Genomic DNA, 11,475 nt, shown 5'->3' with positions numbered 1-11,475 from the left:
TCATAAGCTAATACAAGCTAAAAAAAAAAATCTATGCGACTTTTAATTTACAATAATCTTAAAATTAATCAAATATTGCCTACTAAAAAGATTACATAAATCGTGGATCTCATGAATAAAACATCTTTTTGGTGTATTGACTAAATTGAAAGACAATAACTTGTAGAACGCAGTATGTTGACGTTTTGACCTACATTTGTGGACGTTCCAACTCGTATGTGTGGACGTTCTAGACTCGATGTGCGGACGTTCTGTCTCGTAGGTGTGGACGTTTTGACAGGTTACCCCAAGGTCTAAATATACAGGTCAGACCGTTTGAATTATTGTGCGCAGTGAAACACTGAAGAAAACTGTGAAACGCCAAGGAAGACAGGAATATATATATATATATATATAGACAGGAACTATAATATATTTATATATATATTTTATATAATATTTGTCACAATATAACTAATTGCGTGGAGCGGTGCGAGCGAAGGCAACAACATTCCCGAACGACGGACCAGCTTCAACTGACAGCTATAGGACCCGAGAACCCCACTCTGAACAGCCAGGTGACGTTCACGGGCCCGCTGCGCCAACTCCCTCGAAATTCGGTCGGAAGTGGTTAGACCTTATGACCTTAGATCTTGGGTTACCCTTGGCAGCAACGAATTTTTTAGTCAACAAATATCCGCACAGTAAGAAATATGACAATATGAAAATAGTATGGAATAAATATGAACATGTATTCAGGTCCTGGCTATTTAAATGTGGACAAATTTCATTGATCGGATAAAAACATCTTATCTTTGATCATATTACATGGAAATCACACATTTTAAAGAAAATAGGTAAAATAATACAACCATATGCTATTTTTTTTATATATATAAAATCGTGCATGTCAGCAAAAATCGTCCTTTTTCAGGTTTGGTCGGTGTTAGTCGGTTATTAGTGAGTCGGACGGTATTCGTAACTGTGGCCGGTAATTTTGCAGAGGATAAAAACATAACTTTCTTTAACCAAATTACATGGAAATCACACATTCTAAAGAAGAAATAGGTCAAATAATGCAACCATATGCTAATTTTTTATATAGAAAAAACCGTCATTGTTTGGGTTTGGTCGGGTTGGTCGGCGATTAGTGAGACCCCCAGCGTCAACTGAAATTAGTTGACGCTAATTCATTGGCAAATAAATTAAATTTAGGTCGTGTATATCGCATCAAATTAGGTTCGAATACATTATAAATCATTGCAAGATACATTTTATGCCCAAAAAATATTAGTTATCGGTTTAATTAATGCAGTTGACGCTAGTTCTTGTTAGTTGTTGCTGGTTCTTGCTAGTTGTCGCTAAGTAGTGTGACCGGGTATTTTGGCTGCCAGATTTAGGATATTTCACACAAAAATATATGTAGGACTTCAGAACATAAACAGTGTTGTAATGGCTTGTTGTATTTTGCACAATTTTTTACGTATAATTTCCTCTGATCATTACACACCATCAGAGTGCTTTGATGTAGAAGACACTGAGAGTGGTACACATACTATAGGCCTCAGAACAGATTCAAGTAACTTGGTTTCACTGAACATAGGACATAACAGACATCCTGCCCTGGATGCCAAGCAAGTTCGTGAAATGTACCTACAATACTTTAACAATGACGGCAAACTTTTGTGGCAGAATCATATAGTAGTGGGGCCGCACAGCTCAAATATTCAGAAGAATTGTGCAGTTCGTGATAAAAGCACCAAATTGGGCACACTTGTAGAACGACATATTATGAAGCGATTTGGATATTTGGCCACCACAGATTTAGCCTCTGAGGGCTGTGGCAGCCATTTTACAAAATGGCGGCCAGGTGACATTAAAATAGCTACCAGAGGAATTAAAATGGCTATGGCTTCTACATTTGTGGAACGATTTCATCGTTTATGGGGTCTATGGATGCGCCTCACTGCGTACTACAAACGTATGGGACTAAATTTCCGAAACTCTAAATTTTTAGGGGGGGTCAAACCATCCATAGACCCCATAAACGCATCCATAGACCCCATAAACGATTAAATCGTTCCACAAATATAGAAGCCATAGCCATTTTAATTCCTTTAGTAGCCATTTTAATGTCACCTGGCCGCCATTTTGTAAAATGGCTGCCACAGGCCTAAGGGGGGGGGAGGGAAGGGACTCTAATATATTTATTTTTCATTGCAGATTGTTGATGGTGGTCGTCACTTAACAGCAGCCATGTCCAAGAGCTTCAAGTTGGTCGACCCAGAGCGACCTGTCTCAACGTCGTCACATCCACCAACAACGAAATGGAACCTGTGTATCATCTGTCAAGACAACACAAAAGAGACACTGACTCGTCCCTCACAGTCCAAGCGAAAAGATGTCGGGAGCGGCTACAGTTCCCTTGCCGAAAATCTGATCAGATTCAATGAACTAAAGGAGCTTCTATGTACGCTTCAGTTACACCGGCTTGACGAAGGTCATGGAATTGAAGCAGCTATGGTTGCGAACAGTGCTGGTTATCACGAAACCAGTCGACTAAAATATAACAGGACAAAACTACAGAGAGCCGAAAAGCGAAAGCGTGTAACTGTTGATGACAGCCATAATACTGGTGCATGCAAGCGCACCAGGTCCCTCTCAGCGAGCACAGGTAATTCAGGGCCCCCCTCCTGTTTCTTCTGTGAACAACCTGCAGGCTCAGAACGGCTTCATGAGGCAGCGACCTTCACAATTAACAGGCACGTGAGGGACTGTGCGACCCTCCTTGAAGACAGTACCCTACTTCGCAAACTCAGTGCTGGGGATATGGTGGCCCTGGAATGTAAATACCATGCCAAATGTTTGTCACAGCTGTATAATCGTGCCAGAGCGGCCCGATGTTCTGAAGCGACAGAAGAAACTGAACAAGAGAAACAGCTGTCAAGAGTAGCTTTTGCTCAACTTGTGCTCTTTATTGAAGAGACCAGGCAGCATGAGGAGACGGCGCCAGTGTTCAAGTTAGCAGAACTGGCTGAACTATACCAGTTAAGAATTGAACAGCTAGGCGTCAGGTGCAACACAAGGGTACATTACACACGTCTCAAGCAGAGACTCCTTGCCCACTTCCCTGACATGCAATCACACAGCAAGGGAAGAGACATCCTGTTGGCATTCCGAAAAGATGTTGGCGATGCTATTGCTAAAGCTTGTGAAATGGACAGCGACAATGATGCTATCCATCTTGCATGTGCTGCAGAAATTGTGCGCTGCCAGATGTTTGGTGAATCCAAGCCTTTCATTGGGTTCCCTGAAAGATGCCAGAAAGAGTCTGTGCCCCAAATGCTGATTTGCCTGGTCAACATGATTTTAGAGGGACCCAACATCAAGGGCCAGATGACAGACACAGGCACTGCAGCGGTTGCCATTGCTCAAATTTTGAAGTTCAACAGCATAAAACACAAACGTATGCAAAGCACCTCACCATCATCCACTGTACGGCACAGCCATGCGCAAGAAACGCCTCTTCCAATATATGTGGGGATGATGTTACACGCCCACACGCGGAAGAAGGAACTGGTGGATAGGCTCGCACACGTTGGCCTGAGCATCTCGTATGATCGTGTCCTCCGCCTCACAGCACAGATGGCGAACAATGTCTGCAAGCAGTTTCACTTGGAGCAAGTTGTCTGCCCGCCCTCGATGCATGGAAAAGTTTTTACTACTGCTGCAGTAGATAATATAGATCACAATCCGAGTTCAACAACAGCGAAGTCCTCATTCATGGCACAGCTATCTCACTGATCCAACATCCCAGTTTCATGGGAGAAGGTGTGGATCGAACCATAGTCGTAACTGGAGGATCTGGGAACGCAAGCACGTTCATCCGCCAGCTGCCACAGTGCTACACTGACGTCCCTCCTGTAACAAGCAGTGTCAAGAATGTGCCTGTTCCTGCTGTTAGGGTGATGTCACTTGACAGAGAGGCTAAAATGCATACTGAGGAAGAATATCTCTGGCTACACAATGCAAGGCAGGTCGTAGATGGAAATTATCAGGGAGGCGAGAACACATCTTGGGCCGCTTTCCATGCCAGCCGTCAGCCACCAGAAGTTAGACCAATCAGCCCCACCGCCCTGCTTCCCATGTTCCAGGACAGTGAGGACGGGCTGCATGATCCCCACTGGACAAGATTACCACAAGTAGCCTAAATTTGCCGTGAACTGCTGTCATGTAAATGTAAGATGGGTTGTATGAATCGTTGCAAATGCAAAAAGGCTGCACTTGAATGTACTGCTCTGTGCCTGTGTGAGGGGAAGTGCACCCAGAACTAGACATTTCTACATTTAATTTTGAGTGTTTCATCATAGCACTGTAACATCATGTTTCATTGAAACGTATTATGCTGAATTTTGTATTTCTTGAGTAAATTCTTTTGTATTTCTTTTGTCTTTCTTTTACACGCCATTCCATTGTCATTTCTTTTACGCTTGCTAGGTAATTATGTCACCCACAGAGCTATAGGTTGGACTATAGTTTAGGGTTAGGTTAGGTTAGCTAGTTTAGTCCAACCGATAGTTGGGGGAGTAGCGCCCGCCCGGGCAGCTTAGCTATAGTTAGGCCTTCCTGCTGCCATGTTGGGGGCCAACCAGTTGCGTGACCCTTTACGTAGTCGCGCGGACAGTCTTAAAAAAAAAATCCTAAATGTAGTGGGACACAGCGATTATTGTATTTTTCTCCTCCCCCCTTTTGTAGAGACATTTTGTAGAGCCTCATTAGTTGCATATATAGGCACAGTGATAGTTGTCACCAAAGTATAAACGTAGAAGCCACAGTGATTTGAAAAATACCCCCTTTTCCCCCAAACCCCCCCCCTAAAAAATTCGAATTTCGAAAATTTAGTCCCATACGTTTGTAGTACGCAGTGAGGCGCATCCATAGACCCCATAAACGATGAAATCGTTCCACAAATGTAGAAGCCATAGTCATTTTAATTCCTCTGGTGGCTATTTTATTGTCACCTGGCCGCCATTTTGTAAAATGGCTGCCACAGCCCTCAGAGGCTAAATCTGTGGTGGCCAAATATCCAAATCGCTTCATAATATGTCGTTCTACAAGTGTGCCCAATTTGGTGCTTTTATCACTAAATGCACATTAGGTTAGCTATGCTGCCCCACTATGGTGAGTGCAGACAAATAGTGTATATAAATATATAATGACATGAAATATAAATGTGTTTTACTCACCTGTATTGGAGAGTCATCTATAGTAGATACAGAGTGACTTGGTAATTCTTGGTCTGACAGAAACTGCAGAAAGTTAAAGTACCACAGACGAGGTGTGTAGACATCTTCCGCACCACTTCCAGATTTCTTGGAGGACACTACTTTTTTCAGTTCCCTTCTGTATGTACTGCGGATGTTATTTATCTTTTTAACTACTGTTTCTCTGGCTCCACTTCTCTCAGCTTTTTAGCAAGCCTTTCATATGCAGCTGCCTTTTTCTGCCTGTCACTGTATTCTTTGCTTTTAATTCTCCATATTGATGGTTCACTTCGATATATATCAATGAAGTCCATGATAAATTCCTTTTTACGAAAGTCAGACATCACTACCAGTTGTTTACAGTAGCGCTACAACTGAAATCTGAGGAAATGGCGGGAACTCGTCTACACACGCACAGAGATGTCTGCGCAGACATAATATCAAGCTACAGTTGATTTTGCACAGACCTAGCAAATAGTCTGTGCAGACCACAAATCTCCTCTGCACACATTCATACTTGTCTGCGCATACATGGTCTGTGCAGACAAGTCTGAGCGTGTGTAGGGTCCTTTACCCAATGATCTTGAGCTGCTCATATACGGGAGAAAATAGGTTAAAAAACTATATTCTTACATTAAAATATTATGTTATTGATGTCTTACCTTAATATTTTCAATCGGAAAACTAATTTGCCGAGGTTGATAGACAAATTTGCGTTTGAATCGGTGAATATTGATTTACTTTTGAAGAATCGGGCGTACACTTGCACAACAACAAGATAATTTGAATATCCTGCGCATACGCTGAACGCTCAAAGCATTCAAACTAAGCCAAACAAAATCCAACGGGTCGCAAAATATGGCGTTATAAACAGTACCAGAGCGATTGTAGCGCCACGCTTGTTTTCGGATGGGCTTGCTCTCCAGCCTTGGGGCGATGCTGGAAACCGCAAATGCCAGCCTAGCCTTCCGCATGCGGTCGGTGAGTAAAGGATTGCGGTCAGCGGTACGGCTAGGGAGATTCAAGTCCTTCTGCAGGCGGTGCATTACTGTCCTTACTGAGACATTTTCTAGAAGTTTCGGGTGACTTTCCTTTAGTTGTGCAGCAGTAACCCTTGGATTTTTCCTTACTTCCCTTTTTAGAAGGTTGTCAGTTGCCTTTGAAGTCTTTCGAGGGCGTCCAGGGATGGGTTTGTACTAGGGACAAACGTCGGGTGGGAGGCCGCGAGCTGCCGCCAGCAACGCCATCACCGTTGACTTGGCTCGGCCAGAACGCCATCACCGTTGACTTGGCTCGGCCAGAACGCCATCACCGTTGACTTGGCTCGGCCAGAACGCCATCACCGTTGACTTGGCTCGGCCAGAACGCCATCACCGTTGACTTGGCTCGGCCAGAACGCCATCACCGTTGACTTGGCTCGGCCAGAACGCCATCACCGTTGACTTGGCTCGGCCAGAACGCCATCACCGTTGACTTGGCTCGGCCAGAACGCCATCACCGTTGACTTGGCTCGGCCAGAACGCCATCACCGTTGACTTGGCTCGGCCAGAACGCCATCACCGTTGACTTGGCTCGGCCAGAACGCCATCACCGTTGACTTGGCTCGGCCAGAACGCCATCACCGTTGACTTGGCTCGGCCAGAACGCCATCACCGTTGACTTGGCTCGGCCAGAACGCCATCACCGTTGACTTGGCTCGGCCAGAACGCCATCACCGTTGACTTGGCTCGGCCAGAACGCCATCACCGTTGACTTGGCTCGGCCAGAACGCCATCACCGTTGACTTGGCTCGGCCAGAACGCCATCACCGTTGACTTGGCTCGGCCAGAACGCCATCACCGTTGACTTGGCTCGGCCAGAACGCCATCACCGTTGACTTGGCTCGGCCAGAACGCCATCACCGTTGACTTGGCTCGGCCAGAACGCCATCACCGTTGACTTGGCTCGGCCAGAACGCCATCACCGTTGACTTGGCTCGGCCAGAACGCCATCACCGTTGACTTGGCTCGGCCAGAACGCCATCACCGTTGACTTGGCTCGGCCAGAACGCCATCACCGTTGACTTGGCTCGGCCAGAACGCCATCACCGTTGACTTGGCTCGGCCAGAACGCCATCACCGTTGACTTGGCTCGGCCAGAACGCCATCACCGTTGACTTGGCTCGGCCAGAACGCCATCACCGTTGACTTGGCTCGGCCAGAACGCCATCACCGTTGACTTGGCTCGGCCAGAACGCCATCACCGTTGACTTGGCTCGGCCAGAACGCCATCACCGTTGACTTGGCTCGGCCAGAACGCCATCACCGTTGACTTGGCTCGGCCAGAACGCCATCACCGTTGACTTGGCTCGGCCAGAACGCCATCACCGTTGACTTGGCTCGGCCAGAACGCCATCACCGTCGACTTGGCTCGGCCAGAACGCCATCACCGTTGACTTGGCTCGGCCAGAACGCCATCACCGTTGACTTGGCTCGGCCAGAAAGCCATCACCTAGCTTTCTCCTCTTGGGATAAATATTTGTGAACCATGGAGGCAATTCATAGGCCAGAAAAGCTGTAGCTCCAAAATCTTGGGCACAATGGTCAGGAGCAAACCTCTACAACGTTTTACCTTGCCCTCTCAAACAACACTGAGTGGCCAAGCAGTCCGCCATGTGGTCCACAGACTCGCTGAGAAAGATGCCAGATGTCCCCAGCGACAGTAACCGACTGTATAGCCTACTCATCGCAAATAACATACGGACCTCGGTTCCATACCATTTTACCGGGTAGGTCCGAGTCTAGCTTCCTTCTGAATGCATTTACTTTGTCGTACATTGTCAAAATGTTTGTGTTTGGGCCTTGTATGGACAAGTTCAGCTCATTCAGTTTTTCATATATGCTTGCAAGATATGCAAGTTTTGCTAGCCATATGGAGTCACACAAATGAACAGAGAGTGGACCCGCATTCAAGAAGAAAGAGTCGAACTTCATCCCTCACCTGATACAGGCGTGTGAGAACTTTGCCTCGGGAGAGCCACCTGGCCTCTGTGTGGAGCAATAAAGCCTCATAGTCCGAACCCATGTCCTTACAAAGTATGGCAAACAATCTGGCGTTCAGTGGCCGTGACTTTATGAAGTTGACTATTAATTGCAGTTTCAAGAACACTGTTTAGCTCTGGAACAAGAGCCTTACTGGCTAGAGCTTCCCAATGAATAATACAATGAGTGAAATTCACATTAGGAGCCACCTGCATGATTTTTCCTCTTAATCCTTTCCTTTTACCTAGCATTCCCCCAGCCCCGTCTGTGCATACACCGACACACTGGTCCCACGGCAATCCCATCTCACGTAGCTTGTAGTCTAACTCTGTGAAAATAGCATCCCCTGTGCATGTTCCTTCCAGAGTAGAGCAAAACAGCATGTCTTCATGAAGTCTTCCATCAAAACTATATCTTATGAATACGAGTAACTGAGCAGAATTTGAGATGTCAGTCGATTCATCAATCTGCAAAGCATACCTCACATTCTTCACTCTTTCAATCAGTTGACACCGAATATTATCTGCAATGTCATGAATACGCCGCCTTACGGTGTCGTTTGACAGAGGGATGGTATCAAGGTCACCGGCCACTTTTTCTCTGTGCATAGCTCGACACATTGCCACTGCAGCAGGCTTTATGAGGTCTTCATCAATTGTACGTGCCTCTTTCCTCTGTGCAATTAGGTATGCAACCGCATATGATGCCGTTTGAGCTTTGGCAGGAGTTGTAATTCTCTGTATTATCACCTGCTTTTGTCCTTGTAGATATTTTTCCTTTCGTTGGAAAAAGTCTTTTGTCTTTTGAGCATGATCTGGATGTTTGGTTTGCAAGTGTCTTTTCATTTTTGCTGGTTTCAGGCTTTCGTGTGCAAGAACCTCAAAACACAGAACACACTGAGGAGGATGAATATCATTAACTGTACAGCAAGTAAATCCATACTGTATGAATTCTTCCTAATATTTTTGGCGCTTGGATGGTCGATCACACTGGTATGTTTTTGCGTTATGACTGTCATGGCCTTTATTCCCACTTGACGTGCTTGGTTGCTCGGAATTAACATCATCAGATGCTTCAGTGATATCTATTGATGTGTCCTTGCTTGTAGATCTACGAATTAGCCACCGTTCCATGGTGCAGGCTAGAGTAACGATGTCACGAGAGTAGAGTTACACGATCCTTTCGAAACGATACTAACGGCCTTCTCACAAAGTACACACCTTTACCGAGTGCATATGCCACCTGTAACTACACGAATAATTCTAGAATAAGACTTTCTGAAGTGAGGATGCACATTACAAAGCGGTAACTATTATCAATATTACAAGATTATTAGTGAGGCGTACTTAATATAGCAAAGAAAGCATGCATACATAACATGGTTTTATGATGTATTATCGAACATCGGGCACATCGACCACTACTGACAAGTACTATGCTTAAAGCATCGAAAAATGGCCTTTAGGGCGTGGTTTATGAAATCCCCAGTGTTGCCATTATCACCGTACCTCTGTCTTTCTTTCTCTTTTTGTGTTTCTATACAAAATTGGTGTATTTCCGAAGTTTTCGTTTCTCCCAGTCGTAAACTTGGCATATGATCGAGAGAGCGCGAGGCTGCAGTTTCCTGCACCACACTGTCAGTGGAGGAATTCTTGGGGTCGCATACAAGTGAAAGAACAGTAAGAAGGAGATGTGGCAACATTGGATGGTGGCTCCGCCTTATCGGCCATTTCTTGCTGCGGCGAGTTATAGACGCGTTAGGATGGGTAGTGGGAGGAAGAGGAGGAGGGGTTGCACGATCTCGATCGCGACCCCTCAAAATTATTTCGCGATCCCTCTGGTGGTCGGGACCCCCACTTTGAGAACCTCTGACCTATCCTACAATATAACCACCTTAGGAAGAAAATTATACTGAAAAAATATGGTTACATGCAAGAGAGACCTGGGACAATGAACTGACTCACTAAATGAAATGTTGTTGTCATCCTAAAAACTTTCACCTTTTTTTGTGACAGCACAGAACATGTAAACAAGGGCTTTGTGGTTCAGACTACTGTATGTCAGGGGGAAAAGTTACCCCTTTAAAATTTTGGAAATACTTAGAAATTGATTCATCATCCAGCTCTAATATTTTTAATTTACTATTGTAATGATTAGAATTAATTATAAAGAAATCCATAAAAAGAACTGGATTCGTTAACAAATGATGAAAAAAAATGTTACTACGTAAACATTAAGTCCTAATCTCACTATCGGACGAAGGGTAAAGAAAGGGCTCATTGTTTTGAACTAGTCTATCTACGTGGCATATTGGAGAAGCCACGAAAACTTCAAGACAGTCGACCCAGGCTGCTAAATCATACATACATACATACATATACCACGGCTTTTTCCCCCTTACAAGGGAGGTAGCCAAAAAGGGAAAGGCATAAAAACACTCCCACCCATTTCATCCCTACATACACTCCACACCCCTCCCACCCTCCCTCTCATAATCCGAAATAATCCCTTCACGAAGGTAAGAGTTAGTCAGAACCATTAATTAACATTTAAAGAAATTTAATTGGGAAGCCCTTGTCCAATAGAAGAGTGAGGGGAATGAGACGATAGAGGGGAATGCAAGTCGAATGCTAGCAATAGCTCCCTTGGAGTGTTGCTACGTATTTGAATAACCCTTTACGTTCTCATAACTAGGTTATATAATTTTTTAAATATGTATCAAACCCAATTCTCATTTATAGTCAGTTTTGAGGTCTTAAGGTGTCATGACATAACTACGGTATAGGGGGTTAGCCCTAACCTACCTAGCCTAACTTAAAATAATTTGTAAACTTTAAGAAGGGTAATTTAAAGATTTCTGAAGAGGCGTTTCCTATGTTATATTTCAGGAAGAGGCATATTAACCTCTTGTTACCTCCCTATAGTCTCGTAAGGATTTATTCTGCCTCACGAATCTTTCAGCTACCCTACGCCGTTTCTTATTGATGTAGTAGTGTTTCTGAAGACGGGTTATAAAATTTTACAGGGAACCAGTCCTGGAGTAAAATGTACTATTGAAAGGGAACACAAGTTTGCAACACCCCCCCCCCTTCCCTGGTGTGGGAAGTTTATGGAAGTTCTGGAAGAATAAATACAGAGAAAAGATCGAGTTTCCTTTCAACCAAGAATGGAAAAGTGGACTAGGACCCACTTACCCAATCCCCATGTCCTAC

This window comes from Oratosquilla oratoria, chromosome 17, assembly GCF_046742065.1.
Source record: "Oratosquilla oratoria isolate Oo_2021 chromosome 17, ASM4674206v1, whole genome shotgun sequence".
In the NCBI taxonomy this organism is placed as follows: domain Eukaryota; kingdom Metazoa; phylum Arthropoda; class Malacostraca; order Stomatopoda; family Squillidae; genus Oratosquilla; species Oratosquilla oratoria.
The sequence above is the reverse complement of the archived record's forward strand: the minus strand, read 5'-3'. Positions refer to the sequence as shown.